Raw genomic sequence first — 12,543 nt, 5'->3', positions numbered from 1 at the left:
CTTCCTCTACATGCACCTTAGGTGTCTCGTGAGCTATGGCTTTCCATCTCTCTTCAGTAGTGTGTCTAGACGTCGTCCCTTTTTCTGTGGTAGTAATAGGGACCGTCTCAGGCAGACTTTCTCCACTTATAAGCTGAATGGCATTGACGTGTTCTCGTGGATTCGGTTCGGGCTTTCCAGGAAATGTGCCTTGCTGTCTAGAGGGTTCTGATGCAAGCTGCGCAATCTGGATGTCCACATGCTTCAGATGAGCCTCGAATCCATCTAATCTCCTCTCAAAAGTGTCTTGCCTGACTTTTATACTCTGTATCTCGGTCTTCAACTCAGTAAATGATGTCTTCTGATCGAGCATTAGTTGGGAAAGCATCGTCTTGATGTCCGCTTCATCATTCTTCGCAGGTTGAGGTGCTCGGTAACCCTGATTCTGCTGCCCGTATCCTGGATTCTGCTGCTCATATCCCTGATTCTGCACCTGAAAACGTGACTGAGTGAAGCCTGGGGGATTCTGAGGGATTCTGGGAGCGCTCTGCTGCTGCGCATTCAATGCTCCGCTTGGGTTTCCGTAGGAGAAACCAGGATGATTCCTAGGCGCATTGGGGTTGTAGAGATTGGAAGGATTCTGGTACTGATTCCTTCCAATGTAGTTGACGTCCTCAACCGGTTCTTCCTCCCATGTGGTCTGATCAACCAGAAACATACCAGGCTGGACTTTCTGCGGGTTCTTGAGTCCCATGTGCTGTTTGATTGCCGATAAATCAGACATGACTGCTTTCAAAGCAGCGGACTCGCCCAAATCTACCCGTCCTGTAGAGCATCTGATGCTATCTCCTGACATCCCTCTTGCTTTAGCCATCTTCGCAATCTGCATCTCTAGGGTGTCAAAGGGAATGTCGTATACACTCCCTCCACAAGCTGCATCCATCCATGATCTAGTATCGTCTCTCAGTCCGTGGATGAATGTGGAAAGCAACAGCCGCTTATCCATGCCATGGTGTGGACAAAGGCGCTGATAGCCTTTGAATCTCTCCCATGCGTCGTACAGACTCTCATCACTCTCTTGAGTGAAGCTGTGTATGGCTCTCTGTGCAGCCCGGGTCTTCTCTGGGGAGTAGTATTTCGCCATGAACTGCTCCTCTAGCTCCTCCCATGTCGTGATTGAGTTCGGCTCAAGAGTGTAGAGCCAATCTCTTGCCCGATCCATCAGTGAAAAAGGAAAAGCCTCCAAGTATACATCTTCGATCGTCATGCCTCGTGCCTTTCTGACTGATCTGCACAGCATCTTGAACTGAGTCAAGTGAGCAATGGGATCTTCTGTGGGCCGCCCTCTAAAACTCGCTTGACTGAACATCGTGATGCACTGTGTGTTGGTTTAGTGCTCTATGATGTACTGATTATGAGCTTTGTTCAGTTACATTCGACTCCTCTAACTTCAGTGTTCGGTGTAGGAGGACTGACACAGGCAACATCTTCATGTTCTCGCCACATTTCAAATGGAATATGTGACGAAACTGTGAATCCTCGTTGAAGTACCTCCACTCCTCGGTAGTTAATACCTCTTTCAAACTTTTAATCGTCTGAATCAAATAGCATTTGCTTTCAATCTTCGGTGCGAACTGAATATCTGAGAAATCATATATAAACGGAACCTGCAAAGAAGAAATCAACACTCAATCAGTCAGTGTGACCATTGTGACCACTGTGACCAGCTAAACCCTAACTTCCGTTTCAGTGAATCTAACAACCCATTTTTCACCATAAATCACACGATTAACTTAAAAATCATAAACACAAACCCAAAAAACACAGATTTCTTGCATCGCCTCAAACTCAAAGTCATTTACTACCAAACTTACCTTCAGTTCCTGGTTTTTTCTTCCGCCGCGTCCCGATTTGCGAGCGGGAGTTGAAGTCTTCTTTTGATTTCTGTTCGATTTTGAAGCCATTGTTCTGATTTGTGAGAATCGACGAGAAACGAAAGGATTTCACCGGATTTCTGAAAAACCAGTTTTTTTTAACAAGAGATAGAGAAGCAAACAGTTTTGAAATTTGTCTCGAAACCGACTAAGTTAGGGGTGTCGATTCGGGAAGATTAACTGTCCTTCCTTCATGTTGCGCCACGTGTAGTTTTCATTAAGGTCAATTATGTCTTTTGCTCATTTAGTTTTTTTTTTTTTGAAAAACTAGGGTTTTGGAGGGTAGTCCGTGAAGTCTATGTAGCAAAGTAAGGGTATATCTGCTATATTGCCGGCTGAATGAAGAAAGTTTCAGAGTTTCAGAGAACGCAAGAGCTAGATGACGAAGGTCTGAGCAAATGCTGCAGACTTGATTAGGGCTGGGCGTTTCGGTTCCGTTCTTCGGAACCGGACCGAACCGAACCGTTAAAACGGTATTTTTCCCGACCCGAAACCGTTGTTATTTCCCGAACGGTACCATTTTTAGAGAACCGAATTTTCCCGGAACCGAACCGAACCGAACCGAACTTTAAAAATCCCGAAAAAACCGAATATTTTTAAAGGAAATCTAATATTTTTTTTAATAAAACCCAGAACCGAACCGAACCGAATACAATAAAAACTCGATTGGTACCTATTTTTGTAAAACCGAAAGAACCGAACCGATCTATTCCGTCCTGAACCCGAACCGTTTCCCGAAACGCCCACCTCTAGACTTGATACAAGCGGAAAAAATTAGGGTTTGTGGGGGTGAATAATAATAGAAATTCACTTAATTCCCTTGCTTCTCTTGTACATTCGATAGGTTCATATATACAAAATCTGTAAGAGGAAGAAAAGGAAACAGAGCATATTTACATTAGGATATGTATGATTGCCTCACCGAGAATAGGAAAGCTGTAAGTGTGGACTTGATTTTTGTCCATCTTTAGCCCAGATTGCTCCTTAGTAATAATTAAGACTCAAGAGCATTGGTCTGATTGAACCGAATTGTCTATTTCATCTTCTGTTGGTCCGGTATGTTCTTCATGTTTCTTGGCTTTCTGCAACACTCGTAATCGCGTCATACTCGTCAACACTGAATAGTAGAGATTTTTGGAGTTTTTAAAATCTTAAAAGAATTGGCAATCCAAGATTTTATAAATTTGATTTTTCTAAAAATTTAAAAAACTATTTTGTGAAAACATTAACTAAAAGCTAAAACTCTATTTTGTATTTATAAATATTACAAAAAGAAATAAAAAAACTAAAAATTAAAAACAAAAAACCAAAATCTAAAGCGAAAAATTCAAAATAAAAAATATTACCATTCTAACCCTTGAGTTTATAAAAAATTCAAAATAAAAATTAATTTTTGTTGATTCTCCAACGGCTAGGTTGTGTTTTGGCAAGAAATAATCTGATTTTCCATGTCATTTGCTAGCTCAAGATCCTTCCTTATTGATGTGCTGATGTGGCTCGAAAATTGGCTAACTTTCCTTACTTGCAGATTCAGTTTGGTGATGTGGCTTTGATGTAGATAGTTGCCTAATTTCGAAGCCTCTAGTTGATGTGGAGACTTGACCATGTGTAGATGAAGTGTTCTTCCAGATTTAGCAAGTCTCCAAGGAATAGAAATCAGTTTTCATTCTCGGCCAAAGCAAGGCCGAGAATCATCCTTGTCTTGCGTGGTGCCTTCTCATTTGTTTCCTCCATCTTATAAGTTGTTTGCTTGATCCAATGGGTCATGAGAACCCTTACTTTGCCCTGCCATGTTCGTGTCTTTGACCTCATGAGTAGTGGTTCTAGCATAGATGGAAAGATAGCACTATCGGTGTTATTGTTGTTGGTTCCAATCTCCATGCTCGGCTCCTCTTCAATGTTCCGGTCCGCTCTCTCGTGTTTGTCCTCTTCCAAGTCTAGATCGATGACCTCATCATCTCCCTATCTATTTCCAAATAATAGAGCACGTGAACTAAAAACCAAAGCTATGAACTTTGTCATTTCAATCTTAGTTCAAAGTTCACAGATAAAACATTTCAATAATAAACATATAAATTCAGACATGAAAATTCAGGGATGACGTAAAGATTTAACAGAGAAGAATCAATTGTTACATAAAATGGCCCTTCGGGGCCAGGTCAGTTGGTTGGGAGCAGGGGGCAACTCCTTGAGGTGGGGGGTTCGAACCCTGCCATCTCCCTTCCTCTGACCTGCTCGCCTGTCAGCCTATCATAATGGGCTGATTTACATCCTACGAGTGTGTTGCAGGCTCGTGCGCGTGGGCTTGGGGTTTGACCCGCAGGTGCCTAAGCCCAACTACGGCCCGAGCGTTAGGCGCGCCTGGTGGCCAGGTCCGGATAGGGGACTGTTAGGCGCGGGTGGTGGCCAATTCGTCTCCGTTTGTAAGGGTAGGTAGTCACGGGGTTCCCCAATGTATCAAAAAAAAATTGTTACATAAAATGGAGGAATGCGTGCGGTTACTTGTTGAGAATTTCGCCATTGTTGAAGCGGACTAAGCAATTGGACGCTGTTCGAGCCACCAAACCCTCTTCCACTTCCTAAATTTAATATATTTTGAATCATTGAATGTATCATTATTAAAGTCTAGGTGTTCCTTTGTCTTCTTCACTTTGTTTTCTCGGCTTTCCGAAACTACGTGCATGTATTTAGTTATTCAAAATATCTCGACGAATAGGAAGAATTTAAAAAATATAGACAGGTGTCAATAGGAAGAATTCAATGTTTTTTGGGATTATCCTTGATTTTAATGTTTTATATTGTAACATGTATTCTGTCTCTCGATTATCTTTGATTTTTATTGTCTCATTAATTATTTAAATTAGTAAATAATTAATAAATAAAAAATTAGTTAAAAATGTTTGAGGACACGTGTATCACCTTGTTAAGTGAACTGTACTTTTTATATATATATGATATAAACTTATAACTATATGAACAATGGAAAAAAAGCAAGTTGTGATATGATGTTAGAGAGAGAAAATTAGATTTCGTCTCTTTTTGTTCAAACGTCTAGGAATGTTTTTAACACTCCAAACGTCAAAAGGTGCAAAGACATTGGAAGTTTTTTTCCGAACGGTCACGATTTTTCGTTCATTTTGTACAGCTCAGAAAAATCAGTCGGGTCGTTCATTTTTCGAGCGGTCGCTCATTTTCCAGTTTTGTTCATCAGAGAAAATGAGCTACCCGCTCATTTTTCCGAGCGGTCGCTCATTTTCCCCAGTTTTGTTCATCAGAGAAAATGAGCTACCCGCTCATTTAGCTCATTTTTCGAGCGGTCGCTCATTTTTCCCAGTTTTCTTCATTAGAAAAAACAAGCTACCTGCAATATCTTCCGACTAATCTTTAACACCTAACTAATTCACGACACGTCTTTTACAAGCATTTTATTCCTCCACCATACTTGTAATACATGTGAAACATGAATCCTTTGAGAGATTTTAAAGTCCACCAATCTACTCTAAAATAACTAACAATCCTCCACCATTTTAGAGTAGGTTGTCTATGGAAACCAAGCGACAATCCGTCATCCTCACAACTTTGTGCATAAATGAAAGTATCTTTCGATTGAACTTCCACTTAGTGTAACGTACAACAATAAACTCGAATTACATAGGTGTCGAAACGATTGAACCTAGTAATCCTAATTGAGCTATCGAGTACAAAACATACACAAAATCACTACAAGTTTTTCTGCAATCCTTGACACTATAACGACCATATGTCCATATCCATTCACAAGCACACGGATGTTGAGCCACCAACATCTTGAAGCGGCCTCACTTCATGCTTGTATAGGTGAATCCTTTATGATATCGTGCTTTGCAACTAAGCACTTTGTCAAAGGACTCATTAAGTAAAACATCCTCTTTACATTGCATAACCTAGATGCTTGCCTCGGGATGTGTAATTGTGAAGCATCTACGATCACATAGTAAATGATTTAACTCGTTGAACTAAAGATCTAGTGTTGTACTAGACGTTGAGTTGAGATTCCTTTACTTGCAATTCATAAGACCGGCTCAAGTCCCATCCCTTGCGACATTTTGTGGACCACGTCCCTTGGCAAGCTTTTTGTGAAAGCATCCGCCAAATTTTGTTTGGTCTGCACAAAATCCACTATTATGGCCCCGTCTTTAATAAGACCATTCACATAGCTATGTCTTAACCCGATATGTTTAGACTTTCCATTGTAAACATGGCTATATGCCTTAGCCAATGTCGCAGTACTATCACAATGTATTGCAATAGGCGATACCGGTTTAGGCCATAACGGTATTTCGAATACCAAATTCCTTAGCCATTACGTTTCTTTCCCAGCAACCGCTAAGGCGATAAATTCCGACGCCATGGTCGAATCCGAAATGCAAGTTTGTTTCTTGGAAGCCCAAGAAATCGCTGCTCCACCTAAAAGGTAAAGCCATCCACTAACCGAGGCATAATCCTCTTCACTAGAGTTCCAACTCGCATCGGTATATCCTTCTAACACTGAAGGTTCACCCGTGTAGCGTAGACCATAATCAATTGTCTTTTTCAAGTACCGAAGTACTCTCCGTACAACATTCCAATGATGTACGCTTGGGTTACTCGTGTATCTACTCAACTTCCCTACCGCATATGCTATGTCGAGTCGAGTGCTAGTCATAGCATACATCAAACAACCAATGACACTAGCGTACTCAAGTTGAGCTATCGGTTCCCCATTATTAGGTGCAAACTTAGCGCTACAATCCATCGGAGTAGAAGTCGGAGGGCTTTCAAACATATCAAATCGTTTTAACACTTTCTCTACGTAATGTGATTGAGATAGCGTTATCGAACCTTGATCACGTTTTATCCTAATGCCTAGGATAACGTCAGCCTCACCTAAATCTTTCATCGAAAACTTCGATGACAAGAAGTTTTTGGTCTTCTTGACTTGCTCTAATTATGTACCGAATATGAGCACGTCATCCACGTATAAGCAAATGATAACTCCATGACCGTTATCATCAAACCTGCTATATACACACTTGTCTGATTGATTCAGACGAAATCCGTTAGCCAAAACGACATCATCAAACTTTTGATGTCATTGTTTAGTTGCTTGTTTTAACCCATACAATGATTTGACTAACTTGCACTACTCTATCACTTGAACTCGGTATAGCTCGAGGTTGTCTTTCAACCGACGAAAAGCGACTCTCGTCGAATAATGCATCTCTCGACTCTATAACTGTATGAACAGTTATATAGTCGTTATGTTCTATAACATAGAACCTATAGGCCTTGCTATGAGAAGCATAACCTATAAAGATACACTCGATTCCTCGTTCACCCAAAGTTTTTCGTTTGGGTTCCGGCACTTTAACTATTGCCCGACAACCCCAAATCCGAAAATAATTCAGATTTGGTTTTCGTTTATACCATAGCTCATATGGGGTTATTTTATTCTTTTTCGAGGGAACTCGATTAAGAATATAGCAAGCCGTTAACATGGCTTCTCCCCAAAAACCCTCGCTTAATCCCGGGAAAGAAAGCATGGAATTTACCATTTCTTTCAATACCCTATTCTTTTTTTCCGCTACAACGTTTTGTTGTGGTGTATTCGGAGCGGTCGTCTCATGAATCACGCCTACGGATTCAAAGTATGTCGGATCATAATACTCCCCTCCTCTATCGGTTCGAAGCTTCTTGACCTTAACCCTGAGTTGTGTTTCAACCTCGGTTTTGTACACCCTAAACATATCCAAAGCTTCATCTTTGGAATGCAACAAATAAACGTAGCATAACCTAGTCGAATCCTCAATAAACGTAACTACGTATTTTTTATTTCCTAGAGACGGTGTACTATGGAAATCGCATAAGTTACTATGCACAAGTTCTAGAATGTCCGAACTTCTTTCTACGTTTGGAAATGACAGCCTCGTAATTTTTGTTTTCATGCAAGTAACGCAACGATGATCATTCTCCAATTCACATGGTGGAATAAGATCTAACTTAGACATTACATGCATCCGTTTAAAATGAACGTGACCTAATCTAGCATGCCACAAATCTGAAACATTGGAAGAGAGAACATACAAAGAAGTACTCGGTTTAGGCCTTTTGTTCGAGTGGCCTTTCGGGGATTTGTTTGGCCTCCTTTGGACCCGTTTCTTTTCTTCTTCCATCACATGAACCGTAGTGGACGAAGAAACATGTGTGTATTTCTTGTCATGCATTCGAAAGTTCTCCTCAATCCGAAGATGCGACCCCAATTGCTCAAGGGTCATATCCTCCTTCCTATGTTTCAAGGAACGTTTAATGTCCTTCCAAGACGGTGGTAATTTGTCAACAATGGAAGAAACCATACTAGTTTCATCCATTTTTAACTCATGTTGAGTAAAACTACTCAAGATCCTCTGGAGCTCATGAAATTGCTCCATAACCGGTCTTACGTCCACCATCTTGTAAACGTTAAATTCGCTTACAAGAAACCTCTTACTCGAGGCGTCTTCCGATATGTATTTCTCTTCCAATTTGGACCACAATTCTTTTGCAGTCTCTATATTTTGGTACACATCAAAAAGGGCATCAGACATACTGTTCAATATGTGTCCGCAACACACATAATTGTCGTTGTCCCACTTGTTCCTCGTGCGCGCTTGAGCGAGCGTCTCCTTTTCATTCTCCTCCGGTCGTGGAGTGCTGATCACATATGCCACGTGCAATGTAGTAAGAAGAAATTTCATCTTCTTTTGCCACCGCCGGAAAGCCACGCCCTCGAATTTCTCGAGTTTATGAAAATCAAGAGTTAGATCTCTCACCGAAGAACACATACCGTTATTCGATTCCCCCTTCCCCGTGAAATAAGAGATAACGTTTTAGATTGTTAATTTAAATGTGGATCTCGATACAGTGGGAAAGAACAACAAAATCAATGAAATCGAAATAAAAACGTAAGAACTCGGATATAATCTTCTAGGCGTATAGAACACTTTCCTAAAACGTTATTCCTTCCCCACTGAGCAAAGGAGAAACCCGAGAATACGTTTAGAGATACAAAGAAGATCAGCAACGATTGATCTGCTCCTCAAACGTTGTCCGAAACAGAAAAACCCGAGAAAGAATATGAACAGTAAAAGATAGAGAAGAAATAACAAGTTTCTTCACCAACAAGGCTCACAAATCTCTCAAAAATCAATTAGATTTCGTCTCTTTTTGTTCAGACGTCTAGGAATGTTTTTAACACTCCAAAAGTCAAAAGGTGCAAAGACATTGGAAGTTTTTTCCGAACGGTCACGATTTCTCGTTCATTTTGAATAGCTTAGAAAAATCAGGCAGGTCGCTCATTTTTCGAGCGGTCGCCCATTTTCCAGTTTTGTTCATCAGAGAAAATGAGTTACCCGCTCATTTTCCCCAGTTTTGTTCATCAGAGAAAATGAGCTACCCGCTCATTTTCCCGAGCGATCGCTCATTTTCTCCAGTTTTGTTCATCAGAGAAAACGAGCTACCTGCAATATCTTCCGACTAATCCTTAACACCTAACCAATTCACGACACGTCTTTTACAAGCATTTTACTCCTCCACCATACTTGTAATACACGTGAAACATGAATCCTTTGAGAGATTTTAAAGTCCACCAATCTACTCTAAAATAACTAACAACTCAACACAACTGTCATTGTCCTTATTCCTAAGGTCCCACATGTTGAGGTCCTCAAATACTTAAGGCCAATCACAATATGTAAAATTTTCCCTATAAGATCATATCCACGATCCTAGCCCGTCGCCTCAAACCGATTCTAAAAGTGCTTATCTCACCTAATCAGGCTGCTTTCCTTGAGGAACGTCTAATGATGGACAGTATTTTACTTGCATCGGAGCTTGTAAGAGACTATAACCAAAACGTCAGTCCAAGATGTGCCATGCTAAAGATAGATATCAGAAAGATCTTTGATAAACTCAAGTAGGACTTTATAATCACCGTTTTATCTTCTTTAAATTACCGCTAAGGTTTATCAATTGGGTTTCAGCTTGCATACCAACCACCAAGTTTTCCATCACAGTCAATGGAGAGCTTGTGGGTTTTTTCAAAGGAAAGAGAGGCTTGAGGCAACGAGATCCATTGTCTCTTTATCTATTCATCCTTGTTATGGATATATATATTCTCGCATGCTGAACAACTCTGCCAAGGTCAACTGATTGAAGCTTAACCCGAGATGCAAAGAACCAATGATCACCCATTTGGTTTTTGCGGACGATGTGATGATATTCACTGAGGCGAGCATTGACTCCATTGCTGAAATCAAAAGTGTAACTGAGACTTTTGGGAGGATGTCAGGTCTTTTATAAACCAAGACAAATCTGGAATCTACTTCAGCGGCTGCTCTGATGAGGAAAGATCAGCTTTGCTACAAGCCTCAGGCATGACAGTCGGTTCTCTACCTGTACGATACTTAGGTGTGTCGCTTAGTCCTTGGCGATTAACTAGTACAGACTTCCAACCCTTGATTGATAAAAAGATCTAAGGTCTCAAGATGGATAACCAAATTTCTCTCCTCGGCAGACAAAATACAACTGATTTCCTCATTTATTTATGGTTTGGTGAATTCTTAGAGTAGTGTATTTTTACTTCCCAAGTGTGTAATTAGGAAAATTGATGGGATTTGCTCTGTTTTCCTTTGGAGAAAGACTGAATCGGTTTCATCTACTGCTCGAATATCGTGGGAAACAATCTGCACTCCAAAAAAGGAAGGAGAGCTTGGTCTAAGGAAGCTTCAAGACACTAACCTCGTGTTCAGGTTGAAACAGATATGGTCTACCTTTGCGAAAAAACGGTCTCTATGGGTTGCCTAGTTGTTGAATAATCTGCTAAGGAAAAGAGGCTAATGAGATACGAGACCAAATCCAAGACATTCCTGGACTTTGCGTATGGTGTTTAATCTAAAAACCACGGTAAGATCCTTGCTGAAATTTCAGATTGGTAATGGGAAATCTGCTTCATTCTGGCACGATTATTGGACGTGTCTAAGGCCTGTGATTGAATATATTGGGGAAAATGGATCGCAACTTATGCGTATTCCGCCTAAGTCATCTGTAAATGTAGCATGCCGCAATGGGGAGTGGTGCTCGATCAGACAACATCCAGCAACTACAAACTGGTCTATCGACAATGGAAGCTCTGGATGATGACAAGGGACCGGATTCAGCACTACGGAAGTGAAAATACGACATTTACCGACCTCTCTTCGAAACTAGAAAAACTTGGGATCTAATACGTATTAGATGCCCAACGATGGATTGACATAGGATTATGTGGTTTAAATTCTCCACTCCTCGGCTTGCATTCATCTTATGGGAGGTCATCCTAGAACGTTTACCAACCAAGGATAGACGGCTTCGATGGGGTCTTGTCTCGTCAGCTACATGTATTATCTGTGGGCTCCAGGATGAAACGCATCATCAACTGTTGTTTTCTTGTGATTATAGCTCTTTTGTTTAGTCTTCCCCTGCGGGAAGAATCTTGTCGAGTCCTCCAGACAATCTCAAAGACTGTCTCACTTGGACCTCTCGCCCATCACAGGATCCTAGTCGTAATCGTGTAGTCCTGTGAAGATCCTACTCCAGACGACTATTGAAGCCATATGGGAGGAACGTAATCAACGCCTCTTTCGCAACACCGAGAAGCCGACTTCTATCATTCTCAGGAAGTTTGACAAATGCATAAGAAATATTCTTCTAAACGAAGCTAGCCGAAATCGCAACTCCACCTCATCGCCTCTCCAAGATTGGTACTTTCTCGAGTTAGTCCGGGCAAGATATCTAAAAACCTTAGTTTTAGTCTGAATTTTCCCATTGATTGGGCTGTTGTATACCACTTATTTTTTGTTGTTTGATTATCATTACCGATTTGTAAATTATTAACTTTATAATACAATTCACATTTAAATAAAAAAAACTTGTAACTATATGTGTATGGGTATATGTGTAAATATGTTAATGGATTAAGTAGGTTTAATAGATAAATATATTATTAAAATTTCCAGCAATTATGCCTAAATCCTTTGGATTCTACCATAGTTTGGTGTTAAACGGTCTTAGGTTGTTGAAAGTTCTGTGTTGGGAGTGGTACACCTGGGTCCTCTTCTTATTACAACAAGACGTCCTGAGTGAAAAGGAAACGCCGAGCACTTCTCCTCCCAAAACATAAACCAACAAGTAGTCGCAAATCAACTTCCTACACTAGTGTCACCACAAACGACAAGTAGTTGAACTGTTTCAATTGTAAACAGCGAGCGATTAATCAACTAAACTCCATTCGAAAGAGACGGAATCAGAATAGGAGTTCACTTCATTCACGAGTTACAAAACCAGAAACAAAAAAGCATAGGCAAGTCACATACCACAACACAAACCAACCATAGAGCACGTACTGAAGTTTCTGGCAGAGTGGCCATGCGGCTTAAAGACTTTTTCGGACATATACCTATTAGATGCGCTCAGCAAGATACTTAGCCAAGGAATTAACAGGCTTGCCCACATCAAAAGTTTCTTTACCTTGGGATCGGATCTTGATCCTGGCAAGGTAATCAGCAGCTATCCAAGCAAAGCTGAGCATCACTGTGTT

Source organism: Tarenaya hassleriana, unplaced genomic scaffold (genome assembly GCF_000463585.1).
Source record: "Tarenaya hassleriana unplaced genomic scaffold, ASM46358v1 Cleome22, whole genome shotgun sequence".
NCBI lineage: Eukaryota > Viridiplantae > Streptophyta > Magnoliopsida > Brassicales > Cleomaceae > Tarenaya > Tarenaya hassleriana.
Note: the sequence above shows the minus strand (reverse complement) of the source record.